Consider the following 19817-nt stretch of genomic DNA (forward strand, 5'->3'; position numbering starts at 1 on the left):
TCGCTAATGGTAAAACTTCCCCCCAATTAATTTCGGTGTAGGAAAAGTGTCGCTCTCGTGCTCATTGCTGAAGTGATTAAGTGACTTCGCCTCGGCGGCTTTTCCGCCGATTTCGGCTGACTTTGTTGAATTGATTTCCAATATTCATTAAGACGCCCACACGCAAACATAGTCAGCGCCACGAGTTCGTTGCCATGGCATTTGATTGGAAAGTTGGACGGGGGATGTCCATTAAAATGGGGGTGTCTAAGTTCATCTGTTCAGTTTGTTTTCATTTTTTCTTTTAAAGGGCGTGGTGGCGGTTGCATGTGACAATTGCATTTCCGGCATCACCAGCATACTTCCACTCCTCAATATTCCCTGAAACTCGCTCCCTTTTCTCAAAAAATTTTGGGCTTCCAGAGTTCTATTTTTTTTGGGTTTGGCCCGCAGCACCTGCTCTCTCCTGGCTGCGTGCCTCAAATTGCTGGCTCATGTTGCGTCCATCAAACAGCTGACGGCGTCGATCAATTGAAATGGCTTTTTCCCCGTTTTCTCATCGCCCTATAATGTTGCATGTGATGACTTCCTGGATCTAATGACGGGGCAACCTGCTGATGAATTGTCTTTCAAGTTGACCATAAAATATATTAATAGCTTCTTCAGCAGGCAAGCAATATCATAAAATTTGTGGGCAGCCACAATGGATTTTTTAAAAAGTCTTGTATTTGAGATTAACATATCAATGTAAATACATTCTTAATTAAAGTTTAAAATTAATTAAATCTAATTAAAATAAACTCCTCGAAGCTTAAGGACTTGATTAAGGCCTGCAGCAAGACGCGTTTAAATGAATACAAATGTGCACCATAAAAACTTGTCATTGAGCCACATAGCCAAGCAGTGCAAAAACATCACCTCTCTCTGCGATTCTCATAAATTCAACTTAAGTGAGTGACCAACTGGATTTTAGTGCTTTATTGGCGCTCTGAGTTATGCACTCCCATTTTTTTGTTGCCCCCGGCACACAATTTTCCAATTGCATGCAGAAATATGAGGAGGAATTGCTTTGCTCGGAATACTGGCCATTATATTGTTCCGCATAGAGGGAGCAAAACAATGCTTAAGAGAGAACTCAATAAATTGCAGAATAGCGAAAAGTGGAAAGAACGCAAAATAAACAAGAACAAAACTGCAAATAATAATAAAAAAAAAAACGAAAATAAATAGAAAGAAAAACAAGCTTTCCACTTGCAGTTTTAATGTGTTCTGTGCGTTGTTCCTCGTTTTATAATTGAGTTGGCAGTTGCAGCCAAAGTTGGAGTTGCAGCCGTGCACTCATCGGCACCCGAAACCCATCCACCATCACCCATCCAACCGAAGGATGGCCCCTTTTTCCCAGTTTTCCCCTTGGTTGTGGGGAGTTGGCACCGGGATTCGGGCACGTTGGTGCTCGTTCGTGTGCACTGAATGCGAAAAACTTCTGCACACTTTTCGACCGAAACGCGATATTATATTATACATATTCCTCATATTTTTATTATTATTATTATTTTCACAACACTCGGCCCAGTCCGGACTTACCTTTGTGCGCTGCATTGAAATTGAGGCACAAACTCAAACTGGAACCATTATGCTCGGGGATCTGGTGCACTGCTGCCAGACAAAAACCGCCATCCTTGCGGTGGGTTCCGTAATGAGCGTTTCCGTCAAAGCCTTTTCCTCGTTCATACACTTGGCGAAAATGGGTGTGAAATGATTTCGGTGTGCGATTTAATCGTGTCACAAATTGCAATACATTATAAATAAATTACTATACTTTTATATTCCATATAGATTGTAGCCATATCTACAATATATATTCCTGATATTTATATTTTCTAGCTTAGTTTCTATATCTAATTGTTTCTTTTCATTTACTTTCAGACTTTTGCCTGATATTACGGTGAGTTTTAAAAGATCCTAAGCTATTAAAATATGTTATAAACCTATTTCGAGTGCATAGTCAATCGTGGCGCATTTAAAAGGGCATTTTCTTACCATCACCACATGCCGGGCTTTAAACTGGATTGCCACTATATAATTGCTCAATTTCTTGCTTCATTAACGGGTTTTTTCTTTTGCATTTGGTCAGTAATTTGTCGGACCCAATGAGAGATAACTCAGGAAGCCAGAAACTCTTAATTTGTCCGACCATAAACGTTAGCCCCATACTTACATACATACATATATCATTTTCCTATACCAACCGAGAACGCATAAAGTGTGAAGTGTGAAGCGTTATGCGTACGACTGTTACATAACTCACTCACTTATAGGGCCGGACAAACAAATGAGCAAAAGTGTGCTACTGGGGCCTGAAATCGGGAAATCTGTAGAAGGGGCACCTTCTATTAGATGAACCGTTAGACAGTGCCGATGGCGCCCGGCGCAGTTCATTTACTCCGCTCTGCCGCCAAGAAAATTCAATGGAAAGAAAGGGCGATGGGGGAAAAAAGAGTCGAAAAAGCCCGAGCAACATTATTTGTAGTTTTTATTTCTTTTAAATTTTTTTGTGTATTCTTACTCATCTTTTTTTTTTTTTTTGCTAGACCATTACGTTTTTAAAAGCTTTGCTTTTGCTAGCTGCCAGTTCTGCTTTTCCGGGTTGACAAGGAGGGAGGGGGCTAGACTAGGGCTAAAAGCGGAAAAAAATATCCAAGCTTGGCCTGAAAAAGTGCTTATTAAATTTAATGACAGCACGTTTGCTTGCGAAAAGCGATTCGACGTTTTTGTTTTTTGTTGTTGACTCTTTTTTTAATTTGGCTTTTTTCCAACCTTTTGGTTATATAGCTTTTTTGAGTAGTTTTTTTATTTCGTATTTGGTTTATTGGGGGCTGTGGCTCATTGAGAGCACTGGGGCCATAACAGCACAGTCTTTAAGTTTAATTATGTGGCTGGTGTCTTCTTGGCCCGAACTTCATAAAAGGGTCGTAATGGTCGTAATAGTTATACGGTTTCAATTGAAATGGTAACAAATTTCATTGCTCGTGCGCCAAACGAAAGTTATCTTTGATTAATTCATTATTTCCGGTTTTCTTTAAAGATGCTAGTGCTACACTGTTTATTTTAATCGACAAAATTAGAGTGGAATAACAAAAAAAAACTTGCAAAATGTGTGAAAAGAGAAAATAAATAGAATTATATGCCTTGGAATGCAGTAATCGGATAAAATGTTTGAACTAGTTTTTTTATGTTCTTGTGTTCGTTATGGTTAAAGTTTAATTAATAATATTGAACTAAGCTACCTAAATACTTAATTATGATATTATGCGGTAGTAAGTCTTTGCTATTAGATTATAGCTTACACTACTTTCCAATTAGCCTGATTGAGCCCAGTTAACAACCCAGCAATCAGTTTCACCGTATCGCAGTGGATTTCCTTTGCAACCAGTCACACTTTTATCCGATCCTGTCGTGATTTCCGCCATACCCCTTTGGCCAACTGTCGCCTAAGATTTCTCACAATTATGACCAACAAACTGGCATCAATTTATGACTAGCAGTCAGTCAGTTTGGCATTTGCAGTAAACAGGCAGTGAAAGTATTTTTTAATTAAATGCCCCAAAGGGGGACTTCAATGAGCGCCATGAACCTGCAGGTTATGAGGCGGTAATTTGCAATTTCCCCGTGAAAAGACCTGGCTTATTATTCAACTGGTTTCTTGGTATGTGAAGTGTGGAGCTGGGGTTTGGTTTACCTGCTCGTTGAACTTCAAAATGTGCGGGAAAAAAGTGAAATTTGCACTTTGTGGCCAAGTTAATGAACTGCGCGAAAATCTCGACAGGAAGCAAGTTTGTAACATTAGCACAGTTCCCCCATCTTGAACGAAAACTATGCTAATTTCTCGTCTGCTGCGGGGGACTTATGAAATGAATTCATTTTCTTTTCAATCAAAATTAAAAACAAAAGACATGCGGAAGGGCGGACACAGGTTGCGTGTCGAGGCGTTGGCCACAACTGTTGACTGTTTTATTCACACAATTACAGCCGGCGAATTTGCATTCGTTTCCTTCGCTCACATTCACCTGTTCAGTTTTACCTGCCACGCTCGACTGATTTTTGCTTCGAGGGAGCCGCTTCACTTGTTAACAATTAAAAGACAAACCCTTGACTTTGGTCTAGACTCTGGCGTCTTGTGTCTTGGCTCTTTTGCAGTTCGCCCACTGACCTGGGATCCATCTAATTAGCTTTCCTTTGACAAAGCCATCGCTTTCTTACGTTTGAATTAGCATTTTCTTACGAAATGCTCAATTCCATGCTGGCTCCCTATATAAATAATTCAAAACTGACCCGCGGCTTTCATTTCATTTCATTTGGCCTCTTTGGTCTTCGTTTTGTTTTTCACCATTTGTTGTTTTCCATGTGACGCAGCAACAACAGCTGAATGTATTTAGGCCCTGTGGGAACGTCTCGAAGAAGTCATAAAACTAACAGTTGAGCGGAAATTAACACAGATAGATACTCCATAGGCCAGTGAGAGAAGAGCCCTCCAGCTCGAAGAAACAAACAATCGGGTCTCAATGGAATGGCATTACCTTGCGATTGAGATGTAGATGGGTGATTCGAGATAGCCGGTTGGACAGGTGAACCCGTAGCGGATTATGTCGGTGGTCTAAATAGCCCTCGAATGACGTTGCACAATCCAGGTAATATGTCGGTAACATTAGTCTACAGTTAATATTTGATACGAAAGTGGGTATTCTCGGCATTCTCGGTGGCAGTTAAGTTGCGGATTGGGCACACGATTCATTGTCAAGGCACTCGACGAGGGCTTTCTATTCTGGAGAGATCTTTCTGGGGGATAAGATCCCTTCTCAATAACAAATTGACACGCTTGAGGCGACTTCCTCTGCAGATCTGGACTGATGCCCAACTGCACTTGGGCTAATTAATATAAAGGAAATCCATAAGATCTTATCACAGTAACCTGCATTTCCCGCCAGGCACTGGAATAAAAGTAAGGTATCATTCTTACTGTCATTAAAGTAAAGAAAATTCAAAGCAAGTGTTTAGATATTTTGTTACCTTAAACCTTATAAGGGATTTACAGAAACCCAATTCACTGTGATTTTCTCCGAGTGTGGTCTTGTCTTCTTGGTTGCTTGACTTTGTTGGCTGTTCCATTTTGCATCTCTGAACTTGTTGAAAGCGAACAAAATGTGCCAATTTTCTATATATATATATACATATGCTATATCTTTTATGTGCTTGTGTGCGCAAGAATCGGAGAGAAAGGAAGCCACAGGCTCGTCCATACATGGCCACTTCATCACGCAGCGTTGGCCAAGCGTGCTGCTGTTGCTCCTCCGGCCGAATGCAACTGAGCGTCGCCAGCCGGCGGCTTTAGAGCCACCACCCTCCCTCCAGGAAGCTCCCCTTTGGGAAGCCTCCTATTCGAGAACCCCCCATTCACTTGCCCTTCGGCTGTTGGCTGCATCTATTGTTCTGGTCGCTCGTGCTTGTACTAGATTTATGCACTCCGCTTGTATCGCCATATTCCCCCGCGGACAGTTTCGATTTCAATTTAAAGCGGATGCTCGCTTTAATTGCATGCCTGGCGAGTTATAATTCATATATACGTATAGAAGTATATAGTACATGGATAAGTGCACTGCTGCATTGGGAGGTTTCGGGTTGCAATTAATGCGCCTTGGTGGCAGTGAACTTGCCGATCAAGTGGGTGTAATCCATACATTCGCAAAGCAATCAACGGGTAATTGCCTGAATTGTTTTTAAAATAGCTAGATTAAGGTCACTTTTAGAATCAGCTCATTTTACAAAATTGTTATCATTAAAAGAAAGGATAAAATCAAATTGATTTTTAAATTACACTTTTTGATATAATTTAAAGGCTTGCATTTAAAATAATCTTATTCCGCGTCAGTTACATTCTCTTTCTTGACCTTAAAAGTGGAAAGGCAGTTGCATGGAATTGCCAAGATGGAATTTCATCTCACTTTTCGCTGCAGTTCAGTGGCCGTTGCACTTGACATATAGCCACTGTCAATGCGACTAAGAGTGCAACTGGAATGGCCATTGAAATTGCAACTGCAATTGCTATTGCAACTGCAACTGCCAATGCAATTGATTGTGGCTGGCCAATCGAAGGGGTTGGCTGGATGGCTGGATAGATGGATGGCTGGATGGATGGATGGCAATTGCGACTTACTCACTTTCACTGATCGAAAGCGTGAAGGCAAAGTTTAATTGAATCTGCAGCTGCTTCGCCGCTGACAGCGAACAATGATTGGTAGCATTCAGCAGTGGTCGTGGCCCATACCAACTTTCAAACCTGGCCATTTGAAAGTTATTGGCCACAAGTGCGCACACACATGGCGCCCAATGCAGATACATACTATATATGTACATATATAGGTGTACTTACTTTCAACTGAAAGAAACTCCAAGTAAACTGAACGTGTCAGCAAGTCGGGCCGAGGTTTCAGGCTACAGTAAAACTTTTGGCACGGCTCTTTGCAGCTAAGTTGCGACAAAATCAATAGGGGAACATTTAGAGGGGCGAGGAAATGCGGCTTTGCGACCGAATGGAAAATGGGGGGCGTGGCCCAATGGGGCAATTTGTTATATTCAGGCGTCGCCTTAAATTGGGTCACCGAAAATGTTCAATTATTCGAGTGAAATGCAGTCTGTAGGGAATACTCCGCCCATTTTTTTTTTGTATTTTTTTCGTGATTTTTCAGAGCAGTCAGCCTGATTTTGGGCTCACGCAAAACTGGTTATAAAGTTGATGCAAGTATGATTTTGCTGGCTCATTGCCACAATGCGGTCTCGATTTATATACTTTATGCGAAAAGTTGGCCTTTGCAGAATTTGTCACGCACTCCAAAAAAGGAGCATAACTTAATAAATTTTCCTTTATAAATGGTTGATAAAATCTAAAGTCTAAAATCTACTATATATATAAGTTATCATTCCAATTAACATTAAAATAGACAAATAATACAATATTTTGCCACTTGCTGCGACTCACAATAATTTAATGGCTTTCCCATTTGGTGGGAACCAAATATATGACACAATTTAATCTGTCTTGCATTCGAGCAAAGAAAGCGATTTGATGCTTGCAGCGCATTTGGTCTTCGTTGCATGGGTAATAAAAAATTTCCCATATTTTTATGAGTTTTACAACAAGTTTATAAGCTCAAAACCCTTCGGTACACATTGGGGGAATGTGCGTGTGTTTGCGCTGTGACTTTCCATTTGCAGAGATTTCCACATTTCACATTTTCGGATTTGAGATTTCAATATGTGTAAACGTCGTTTATACCAAATGCGCCATGAATAAAATTCGTCTCGTTTCGTTTCGATTCGATTCCGATGGTCTTTGGTTGTGGGGTCGAGTATCCAAATGGGATTTCATTTATGACCAGAAGGGGCTCCACTCCAGAGGGGCAGTTTTAGGTGAGAGAGCCATTCACTCTGAAATTCCAGCCGCGGGCCATGGTAAATCAGTTGCCGTTGCGTTGGCCAAACATTGCACAAAATCTATGCAGTTGCACGAACGCGGCTCAGAAGCTGATCGATTTCGCTCCCAGTTTTATTACACTCGGCGAGAAAACTAGCTTCCTTGCATGTAATTAGTTATCTATTACCTTATATAATCTGAGTCTATTTGCCGAAATTAAATTGGAGAGCATGCTGGTAGAGTAGAGTGTTTGCACAAAGGATCTGTATGTTAGACTAAAGTTAAAAGATATTAAATTTTAAAACCTTTATGAGCTTTGATAATATGGATACTTTTTGGGTGCGATGCAGAATTAGTTATATCTCTTCTTAGTAACAATGTAATACATTTTAATATTTTAATTTTATAAAAGATCATTACATTTCCTTATGGAATGCTATTAATTTACTTTTCTTTCGAGTTTTTCTCCTGTTATACCCCCAAAAAATTTCCAGTGTTGTGCCACACCTCGCCCTGTGGCAATAAATGGGTGATTTGGGGGCGTGGCACTCTGAGCAAACTGTAACATTTGTGGCTGGCCTCGGGACTGACCGGTCGTACATAAAGTGGCAAAGGGCGCGTTTTCCGTCGCACTCGATTTGTATTTCGATTTCGATGGCAATGGGCTAAATGTTTGCTACACACGCTGCGGTGGTCGACTGTCCCGTTCAAATGGACCAAAGTGGGGTCCATATTGGGGAAACTAGTGCAGCTGATTATTAAGTTGCTCGACCGACATAATTTGGTTGATTTATTCGACTAAATGGAATCAATTTACTGTCGCATTTCAAATATTTGGTTTCGGTTATCGCGCATGGCCTACATTTCGAATCGACAACATACGTATACTGATAAGCGCATCACGATGTTGCAACTTTGACACAAATGCTTTGTTGCAGCCACTAAGCAGACACTCCCGCAGATGTTGCAGTTGCAGTTCGCAGTCTGCCACACTGGCAATTTGCTGTCAAATTGTCGCAAATTCTTACAAGCGCCGCTCATTAAAATTACCCAAATGCCAGCGCCAATTGCCGGAGCACTGGAAAATGGGAGATGGAAACGGAAAACGGCATCGCATGACAAATGGCAGCGACGAGCTCCACAGACAAGTGCCTCCTAGAGATGCACTGAAAGAAATTGGTTTAGGCATCTAAGGATTTATACATATTTCAAATTTTTAATTTATTTGTTATAAAGTAATAATGACTATTTGACCATCCTTAAAAAACTCACAGAAAATTAAGTATAACTACCTACGACGCATTTAAATATTTTTTAAATTCATTACTAAGGTTTTGAAAGTCATATAATTTTTTCGAGTACTTCAGCTGGCGAATCCCTGCGCAAAACTGAGACGATTTGGCAATGCAATTTTCGCCGGCCAGCTGCAAAGTCCGTAGAATTGGCTTCCTCGAGTTGGCCCCTCAACAAATTTGTCGCTGGCATTTGCAACGTGATTTCGGTGACTTGAAGGCAGCTGATAAGCGAGCTACTTTTCCGCCGATTTCCGACTGACTGACTGGCAAAGAAACTGAGACTGAGACTGAAACTGAGACAGAGTCAAAGTCACAGATACTTTTGAGCACCACCTAGATAAAGTGCAGAAAGTGCTGATAGCCAGTGGTATTACTTTACCATTATTGGGTGCTCTCAACAATGTAATACAAAGCGCGGACAAAATGTGCTGATCGAGCGGCAAATTAACTGATGAAGCGTGGCTTTAAAAAAAAGTAACGGAATTGCGGGCATTATTACACAGGTGAGCTGAAGATCGAAGAACCATGGCCAAATGCTGCGACAGCAAAATTGCTCAGCGAATAAAAAAATACAAGCACGATCACCTCGATTCGTTCGATCATTTGAGAGCTTAGGTCTTCGAGACTCCAGTACACAGTACACTTCTTGTACCATAAACTTGTGCACCTGCACAGCCAATGAATTGCGCAAGATCTGATCAAACTCTGGTCCACCACCACTGCCCACTCCAATCGCTTTTGCCCAGATATTGTAGATGGATCGTGGCCAGGCTGTCAACGGATCGTTTAAGTCTGGTCTGGTCTGGTTTACTTTTGCCATTGCCTCGCAACAAAATGTCATTCAGCTCATTGAAATGGAAAGCTGAAAAATTAACATTGCACACGGACGCTGCTGGGTAACTGAAAAAAAGTATACATATTCTAAATACAAAAACACACAAAAAACCAATTGAAAATGGAAAACAACTGATGCACAGAGGCATCAGCTGAACTATGCTCTTTGGAAGAGTTGAGTACCCTACAAAAGTGCTGACTTTGAAGGGATGAATATGATTGTTAGTTATTAGAATATTATTGTAAGCATATTGATTGTTAGGAAATCAAGCATTTAATTTAACTTTTAAGATAAAAGCAAATACATAGGTAGTTGAAATAAAAATAATTCTAAAGTATATACCCCTAGATATCCCACATACTCACTATATATATGAACATATTATGTACATCTAGCAGATACGTTCTAAACGGCTGTTCATTTAGCATTCTACGTACTATGTACGTACTTGCCAAGTTGCCGGCATTTGGCGAATGTTACGCGATTTTGAGCGCTCTAATTGTCCGCTTGTTCACTCGTGTGTCCGTTCGACCAACACACGCTGCAGTAGAACACAAAAAAAAAAAAAAAAACGTCTGGCTAAAATCCGCAGCAGAACTGGCAAGTAAAATACAGAAAAATATATACTATAACAGAAAACACACACTGCGCGACATGCAACGCTGCACAGACGGTGAACATTTTGCTGAAAAGCTGAAAAAAAAAAATAACGAAACGAATGAAAACAAAACAGAACAACAATCAAAATGTACAGACAACAAAAACACGCGACTGCCAGTGCACATAATTTGGCATTAAGTGGAGTGGAAATGCGTAGGAAAATATGATATAATCGAGTGGTGAATACCTATGTACATATGTATGGGCGTGCATGCATGGCCGGGCAAATGGAACCGTTTTGCATTCAAGATCAAGTTCAAGTTTGGAGCGATGATTATCGCGGCTTGTTGAAGTTTACAGATTTTCCGGTAGTCAGATACCTGATGGGAAACTGGCAATTGGCGTTTTCACAAACACCGAACACCAACCGCAAAAACCTTGGAAAATTAGCAAAACGGTGTTTCGCTGCGGGGAGAAAAATCACCTTTTGACCCACTTTAAGGAGGCACATCAATGGTTGGTGGGCATAATGAGGCAAATGATGTTGCAGTTGCCGGTGATTGATGTGGAAAAAGGCGAATGAAATCAATCCGAAGGCATGGTGTAATGAGGATGTACTTGCAGATACCATCTGCCAGTTGCAAGTTGTCGGAAGATAGCAAAACTAAAGCCCAGCGGCTGTCTTTGGGTGAAAATCAACGGATTCAACGGAACGAACGGAAGTCGGCGGCAATTTGTGAACGCAAATCATGTTGTTGCATACAAAGTTAGCTGCTGCCGATGGCTGGGCAAAATGTCAAATGCGAAAAGCAGATGCCAGCGGTTTGGATTTATTTTTCTCCCAGTTTTTGCGGCCACTTTAACAGCATGAACGTGACTTTTGCATTAACGGGCTTTAAATCGAGACTGAGATTGCAACTTTAAGTTGCAGTTGCATTTGCCGACTTTTAAGTGTGTCAGCTCTTTGCCTGAGAGCAGCGGCAACAAGGTGCAGCAGCATTTCACGCACACTTGCGCCGCACACTCAGCTGCACAGATACACACTCGCACAGGCACACTCACTTAATTATGCATTAGGCTGCTGCTACTGCTGCTGCTGCATTGACAGCGACACTTTTCCAGGAATAACGATGGAGGGGGAAGGGTCAACGACCCCGTCGGAATGACAGAGGTTAATGAATATCCCTGGTTTAGCACTAAACGAGATTATGACGGCGGGGAAAACTACTGAATAGTTAAAAGATGTCCTTAGAGAACGCATTTCCGACATAGTAACAGCTTAGAAATCATTTATAAAATTTATACAGAATAATGAACAGGCACAAGTAAACATTTTATCTATTACTCAGATTGCTTCTGCTATTGATACTAACAAAGCTTAATGCTATTGATATTAATAAAGCTTAATGCATTTTCATTATGCTTTAAACGCATTTCGTCTATTTACGCAATCAATCCCACTTTTCACCTCATATTGTTCAAACACGAAATGGTCTACCATAGAGATTACCGCACATATATACATACATATATGTATACCACCCAACATTGGCAAAGATCAATAGCCTTGTTTAGATTTGGCACTCTGAATGCACTGATGTTCTGAAATTTATTAATCTCGAATCCAAGACACAAGTGCAAATACTGCTTTTCAATTCGATAATTTGCCCAAGGCATTATCTTGTTGGTTATAATTTACCCAAAGGCAGGCCATAAACTGGCCACAAGGGGGAAACCCGATTGTTGTTGGCCAGCTGTTTTGGCCAAATTGATGTACCTTGCCTGGCCGAAACGCCGCACAAGTGCGATAATTTAAATCAGCTTACCGCCTGTCCGGGCATAGCACTCTCCATTAAATCAGACTCCATTGTTTACGACAATCAATTGCCACCTCAAGATGCCCCGTCTGCTGGTGAGCCCAGCTCCACGGAGGATGCATGTATATGCTCCTCCTGTTGGCCAAACTGTCAAAGGTGGTCGCCGTAATTGGCGAAATACGTTGCCCGTTTGCCGTTCAATGGAGCGTGCAGTTACTCCGCTGTCTGGCTGGCTGGCTGGCTGGCTGGGTGCACACTCCGATGGGTTTTAGGTTCAGAAAAGGGGTTGGCCAAAGGGGCCCCCGGCCATTTCCATGGCTTAACCCACGCATGTGGCCATTGTGTAGATTTCAATTGAAAGTACTCTGCACGCAGAAACGCGACCAAATCGATGTTGCCTCCATGTTGCTGTCGTTTTTCTGACCACTGACTAATGGCTTAATGTGTGCATGTGCCGCTTTGGCTCTGTTTTTCCTCTGTGGCTATGTGTGTGTGTAGCTTTCTGGCTGTGTGCGTGATGCATGGCAGCTGTGCGCAAATTTATATTGCCTACTTTTCGGGGCGCGTAAGTTTCGAAAGTGCAATTGATATCGTTTTGTTTTCAAGCTGCCCACACGTCCAGCATTGTCTCCAACTCTCGAATGCAAGAACTTCACAGCACTAACAAAAAATGCCTGAATAATACATTATTAATTCACAATAAAATGGGAAGTTAAAAGGGTGTTTTTGAGTAAATGCAGTTTATATAACTTAAACTTTTTTTAAAACAAATTAAATAACTTTCTTTTGAAGTAATGTTTTACATTGTGTAAAAGAAGGATGGTCTTTAAGTGTCTTAATTTTCGGTGAGTGTAACGAATCCATACGCCTCGATGCCCACATAAGGAGGAAGAGAGATAGCGCGAGTTGAGGGAGTGCGACGGAAGACAGTGAATCCTCGCCGCACAAGCCGCCTTGTTTATTGAATTTGGGCGCTTTTGTGTGAGAGTGACAACGACGGGCGTCCTTTAATTGAGGATGTAATTTTTGCATGTCTCCGGCATTAAATTCTACACTGCCCACGCTCTCCGTGATTCCCTCGTTCCAGCGTCCTTTCGTCCTTTGTGGCACTGCGTGTGTGTGTGTGCTCCTGGGCAATTAGGGCTATGACATTCTGCTCTAAATCTCCTGCACACTTTGCTAATTGTTTCCAATTCCACAAACACACATCCAAATAGTGGACCCACAGATAGTCGACAAGTAATTGCAACTGATGTCTGACCCCCGGCAAATTGGTTGTGAAAGCTCAGGCGGAATGGCTTCAATTATAATTGTTAAATTGCATGCTATGCTTTGATTCCTGCTTTTTATTAATTTGACTTTGACCCAATTCTCCTGACGAATTGCTAAATCCGTTGGCAAAACTCATTTCCTAAGCCACATTTGATTTACATTCGTTTTGAATAAAAGCTGCCCTTAACTACACTTTTCCCTTCAATTTGGCCATTCCAGTGCAGTGCTCAGGCTTCTGAAAGGTAAATGCATTTTTATAGTCAACGACTCTGGGATTCATTTTCATTCACTCCTGTTGGGTTGCTAATCCAATTTGAATTTTTACACTGCAGGACAAAGATTCATACTTAAATTAGGGGAATATAGGCGAATTGTTGAATTATTAAAAATTGTTATTTTTGCGATTTAAATGGTTTTTATTTTTCTCGTTTTTGTTAATTGACTATTGCTCGACTCGACTTCTTCGACACAATGTGAGAGAATATTATTCCCAATTTCGATAGATTTCAATACATTTCTTTCGGTGCATGTAAAATATATCAAACCGATTCGAAGTGAACCGATTCGACTGAACTCCGTTCGATTCGAAATACGACTGACTGGGAGTCCAGCGCGTGTTTTATCGTTTTTGTCCGCACGTGACCTGTGTTAGTGAGGGTCTTCCCCTTCACATCTCTGCCGTTTCACAATTCATTGCAACCGAATTCTAATCTGAAATTTCCACCTTTTGTAGTTACCAAGATCTCGACTTTCAATACAGGCATTGCTAGATCGACTCCGCTTCTTTCTACCTGTTACATACTTTTCAACGAACCGAGTATAAACCTTCACTCTGCATGTAATGGGTATACATAGTTGATGTAAATTTTAACAAATTGGAGAAGATTTTTTTCTTATAAGGTGAAGAAATTGTGACAAGTTTGTAGTGTTTTGTGATAAATCCGCAGGATATACATGAATGTCATAACTAGTTTTCATACAAACTGAGCGGTGATTATGCACTCAAGATGAGAACTAGGCGGTGATTAACTGCTGAAAACGCAATAAATGGAACTGCAGGGCTTTCTTCGTTTCCAATGCCAGTTCAGTCGGCACTTTCCACTCTTTCACCCACACGTTTCACTTGGCATTCTGCGTGCAGCGGTTTGTGTGTTAGTGGGAATCGACTGACTTCTCCTGTTTGTCGCTTGCCTTTTGTTATAGGCTTTTAATTGACATATGCGTTTTCTACACGATTTTTCAGTAGTTTGCTACGGCTGCTCCCCATGAAAGCAAACCAAAGCTGCATACTAATGGGCATCTTCTGATTTCGAATTCTCTTTGCAGCTCCCAATGACGACGACGACGAAAACAACAACTTCCTGAGTCTATTGGCCAACACATCGGCTAACCCCAGAGGTGAGTTATTACCCAGAGTTAGAGTTGGAGTTGAAGTTAGACTAGGTTCGGTTAATTGGCCTCGCATGCGTCTCGATGATAATTAGAGGCGACAGGTTCAGACGTCTTGGTTTATTGGCATTAGCACCGATTTTATGACCTCGCACGCGCTCAAAAAGCTGAAAAATGGTCCCATGACTATCCTATCCGATGGGTATACTTTGTATCTTTCCATAACTCATTTCTATGCTGTCGAAGTTTTCCCACTGTATTTTCGGGCTAAATTAGAAATAAAAGCTTCACCTTTGCTTATGCTTTTTGCATAAACACAAGACGACCAAAAAGTGGTAAGGGAGCTCAGAAGGTTTTCATTTTTGTGGCATGTGGGAGGGAGCCATGTGAGCTGAGGATAAGCTTTCACTCAAAGTGGTTGGAGTGCTTTCGTTGTTTTTGCTACGATTTCGTTGCATTCGTGGCCGATATAAATAAAGGAAACAATACTGGGAAATGTAATCGGAATTGAAGAAAAGCTCAGCTCAGAATTAACTCAAAATAACTAAATTATTAATTGTTTTTTAGATTTTGTTCAGCATTTACACAAAAAGGCGTATACGTAATATTTCATAAAGTTAAATGCCCACTTAAATACTTAAGATGATGCAGTATTAAATTATTATTTATTTATTAAACAATTTTGATTTCGTTTTTCTTTCTGATATCATTAAGTTACTTTTGTATCTGCAAAGTTGTGACTGTTATGTATATTCTTTGATCCACCCTCGCGAAGCTTTCCTTGGAGCTTTTCCGACCAGCAGCTTTCACTCACAACTCCCGTCGTCAGCTGTATTGTATGTCCTTTTTTGCCGAGCTGAAAACCGAGCGACGCAAACTCGAATTCCCGCAGTCAGTCTCCCAACGAGCCCATTGTGGCACAGAACGCGCGCTCCTCGTCGAGAAGTTGGCCAAAAACGCAAAAACGGCAGCTCGTCGGGAGGCGGCTGGCGCAGGAGGCGGTGGGCGGGGCTGGCACGGCTGCCACGCGCAATTCACAATTCTCAAAGTAAAAATGAATTAGAAATTGTGCGCGCTTCGTTGTTACATAAACGCCACCACAATAAAACCAAACTCATACACGCACACACGTGAAATTGCCCAAAAATCGCGTCCTGCGAGAGTGAAATTATCCTGGCCAAGTTGTTGTTCCGCCGAGTTCGCTGTGGTCGTGCTGATGGTGCTCCCGTATATTATGTAAATGATTATGTGCCAGAAACGGAGCGCTGCGACTCACGAAGGCCAGCACAAACCTTCGTCGCCGCCAGTCGTCGTCGTCGCAGTCGTGGATGTTTTTACCCGAGATGTGGAGCCGAGACCACAGTGTTCATAGTCCTGAGTCCAGAGTCCTGAATTCTGAGACCTGAGTCCATAGTCCTTAGTCCTCACTTCTCGGTGCGATGTGGGCGGTCTAGCGAGGGCTGTCCACCTTCACGTTCTTGTTTCACTACTGGACACCGCCAACAGCAAAGTTTGTCGAGTGAAAGCCTACCATTTTATCAGCCTCGAAATACGCGGTTTACCTCGATTAGAAAGCAAGCGTTTGAGGCCTTAAACATGGAAAAACTTGTATAAAATAATATAATGAAAATATTATTAGAAAATTAAAGGCTTTAAAACGCCTAGTCAATATTAGATTAGGAGAAATCCCTTCTACAAGATGAACAGTTTCATATATGATAATAATATGGAAGTCTTGTCATTTTCAAAAGGCATTTCTTTTCCCAAGTGTATTCACCTCTATCGGCCTGCCTTTGGAAAATCCTTTCTTTTTTCGGCGACACATGAGTGGGACTGTTTGCGTGGGCGGCGGGCGGAAATACAAAGCGTTGCGGCACCTGCAGAATGTGTAGCAACAACGAGGACAAAAGGCAACTAAATTGTTGCCAAGTTCTGCTATCTTTGGCAGCTCGCCTGGCGGCTCCTTTTTAAAGCAATTTATTATGCCTGCGAGCGAATAATTTACACACACACACACACACACCCTTCTCCGCTTGTCTGTAATGAATAAGTTATTTCAAAAATGTATCCACACACTGCATATTAAGCAGAAGATATATACAAAAAATGGGTCTGCCAAGGATATTCCTGTTCCATGGATCCAACCATATGCACCATGGTGTTTCTACGGTCCTAGCGCTTAATGCAAATCAAATTTCACCATTAATTCGACTAATTGGCGCTTGTAAAATGGGGAGAGCGGTCGTGTTCGATGGTAAATTGAATGAAAAGCCCGTCCGACGGTTTACTACGGTTTATTCAATTAAACTACCCCTTTCGGTCGCCATCTGTGGGTAGTCATGCATTCAAATGGTGACCATAGAGCTTCGAATATGAGCACTGTCCATTTAAATCGGATTTCCAGTTCGAAACAAACTTTTCCATGACCAACTGGGTGTGCCATAAAGTTAAAGCCCTGCCAAGCCTAATCTCTCAAATGCTTTGGAATTTATAGTATGGATAAAGTGTGCTTAAATTACTATTTTGCATTTAATTCCAAGCTTTTTCAAAATTATTTTAACTGGTCTCATATAAAATAATTATTGGCTTAAGTTTAACGTTTATTTATTCATTATAAATATGCAACGTATACCCAAGATAAAAAGGAGAAATTTAGTTTCACAACAGTTCCATAAACTTTCCAAAAGCGAAAGTTCTTTGCGGCTTTTCCCCTAATTATGTTCTTTCCACAGAACTGAGAGTCTATCACAAAAATTACTTCCCAGTACTCAGAAAATTGTGTGCTGACTTAAATTGAATAAATAATAGATGAGTGCTGTATGTACGCCAAAAATTTGCAGGTGAAATGAAAATTACAACTCTCGCCCATTTTCCCCGATAAACATTTCCACATTGCCATTATGTAGTGATAGATAGACAGAGGAAATGTGGGGATCTGTGTGCCCGATTTCTCACATGACTTGCCATCCTCTGCTTTTCAATTTTCGCAATTTCATAATTTTTCATAATTTTATAATGGCCTTGCCTAATTCAGCGGTTGTGGAACCCAGATTCGAGATCTTGTGCATTTCATTTTGCAATTTTCCCAGGCCCCCTCGAAGTGCAATGTAAAATTAGATTTGCACACGAAAGTGCAATCAGCTGAATGTGTCTGCTCCACCTCCTTAAATCCACTTAATTTGGTGCGTGTTTTTAGAGGCTTGCTGCTGATTTTGAGTTTTGCATGCTTCAGCAATTAAAAGTTGGACAGCCAATTCAGCAGGTAATTGCAAGTAGGCAGGTATATCTTCCATATCTTCTATGGTGGGGTTTGACTGGTGGCTGTAATTACCAAAGTCATTATGTTTTCCTGCGTCACCGATTTCACCGGCGCTTTTTCCACCAGGCTGAAGGAGATTGACGGGGTAACTTCTGCTGTTGGGGCAAATGTCAGTGGCAAAAGTTTTTGCTAAACTGTTTGAGTTCCTGCAGCCGCATGCAAACTGTTTGCCAAACTCTGCATGACAGGCAGACGCTTTCCTCGGTACTCCTCAAATCCATACATTGAAACAACAATAACGCTGGAAAAAGTTCAGAACTTTGTGACTTTAATACATGAACTTTCGATATGAAAAGGTCATGATCAAATATAGGAATCCCACAAAGAATAAGTTCGTGATATTCTGTAGTATTGATGTACAATAAGCAGCTTAACTTAGATCTTTGTCAGGAATGTTTTTCTGTGATTAAAGTATTATCCTTTCATGTACAGGTTATTGGTCTAATCGTATTAGGTTTTTTTCTAGGTGTATAAAATATGAGGCTCACTGAACTTTTGACTCCTGTCAAGCGAAAAGTCAAGCAGTCACAGTGCATTTCGAATTGAATTTATGGCCAGCCATCGGGGCGTATGGGTGATATTTGAGTTTATGGCCTAAACTGGCGTGCAAATGAAAATAGTTTGTCTTTCTAGCTCTTCTTATTGAATTTCCCAGAAATATGCACAACAAAAGAAAAAAAGAAACAAGGAACCAAATAAAGGTCCTGCTTGTGGGTCAAAAATTGCCAATGCTACAAAATTTATTATGGCACACGAATCGTAGAAAACTTGCACCATGTGGGGATCTCTGTGCTTGTGTGTGTGACAGAGTGTTCTTATGTCTTTTATAGTTTTATGTGGAGCATAATCAATAACAATTTGCATTTATATAGAATGGTCTGAATGGACGCCGTTTTCGTTGGACAAATACACATACTCGACTCGAAACGAGTCCCAAATATACATATGTATGTATATGTATATTGTGCACAAGAACTGAACGGTGCACATAAGAAATACAACAAATATCGAAGAGAAGTGGTCGAGTATATGTATGGAAAACAAACAGGCTACGCCAAAAAGGAACAACAAAGTTTATAATGTACACGGATATATTATGCAAACTGTGTGTTGCTTTAAATATTCCTTCACAAGATTCTTTGAAGATTTTACCTAAAGTAGATAAAAGAAAACTGATAATTTTAATAACGATTTTTATTACTTCAAGCGGGATTAAATTTTTGTAGGTATTTATTTTTAAATTTCGCAGGAAAATGTCCTCTTAAGCCATTCCATAGAAGTCCTTATTAACGCACAGAGCTCCGCAAGCTCAACGCACCGATGGCAAACGTAATTCCGATTACAAAAGAGGAAAACAATGCTGAAAATCCAAGCTTTGGCGGTGGCCATGCTCCTTTATAGATTTCTGTCCCTATTTTTGGTCAACTCGTCTTACTTCTCCTTTTTGCCTCCGATTTCCACTTTTTTCAACATGCTGTGCAAGAAAATGCCAAACAAATATACAATAAACAAAAGCGCTCGAACCCAAACACATAGTACATATACCAGCAAGCACAAAGCAAACTTTTTGCGACAACTAAAAACGGAAAAATATTTGTGCTTGTCTTTGTTTCCAGGAGGGTTTTCTGCTGGGAAGTTTGGAGGGGGTAGGAGTCAGAGAGAGAGGGAGAGAGAGAGAGAGAGTGGCAGCAATAAACGTGGCACACATCCTGGAGGCAAGGACTCGAGTGGCTTTTGTGTGCTGCTGCCAGAAGCGGAAATGGGTAACAGCACCGCATTTTGGATGTGGGTGATGTGAGGTGGGCAGGATTTTTCACCGTCTGTATCCCGGGGTTTCCTACCA

The 19817-nt window shown here is 41.1% G+C and overlaps 1 protein-coding gene across 10 annotated transcripts in view, besides 2 other annotated features; it reads left to right on the forward strand.

Moving 5' to 3' along the window:
- Window positions 1-19817, forward strand: part of kmr (kramer) — a 49461-nt gene that overhangs the window by 4714 nt on the left and 24930 nt on the right. For 7 of the 10 annotated variants that reach the window (NM_142053.2, NM_001275622.1, NM_001104308.3 and 4 more), the window contains exons 2-3: window positions 1906-1924; window positions 14593-14664. The gene's annotated coding sequence lies outside the window, so the exon portion shown is untranslated. Of the gene's footprint in view, window positions 1-1905; window positions 1925-14592; window positions 14665-15548; window positions 15704-19817 lie in introns of those variants that run through there. The other 3 variants (NM_001275619.2, NM_001275623.1, NM_001144575.2) reach the window with 2 other exon arrangements.
- Window positions 13975-14086: a mobile genetic element.
- Window positions 14677-14713: a mobile genetic element.

The sequence above is a fragment of the Drosophila melanogaster genome, chromosome 3R, assembly GCF_000001215.4.
Source record: "Drosophila melanogaster chromosome 3R".
In the NCBI taxonomy this organism is placed as follows: domain Eukaryota; kingdom Metazoa; phylum Arthropoda; class Insecta; order Diptera; family Drosophilidae; genus Drosophila; species Drosophila melanogaster.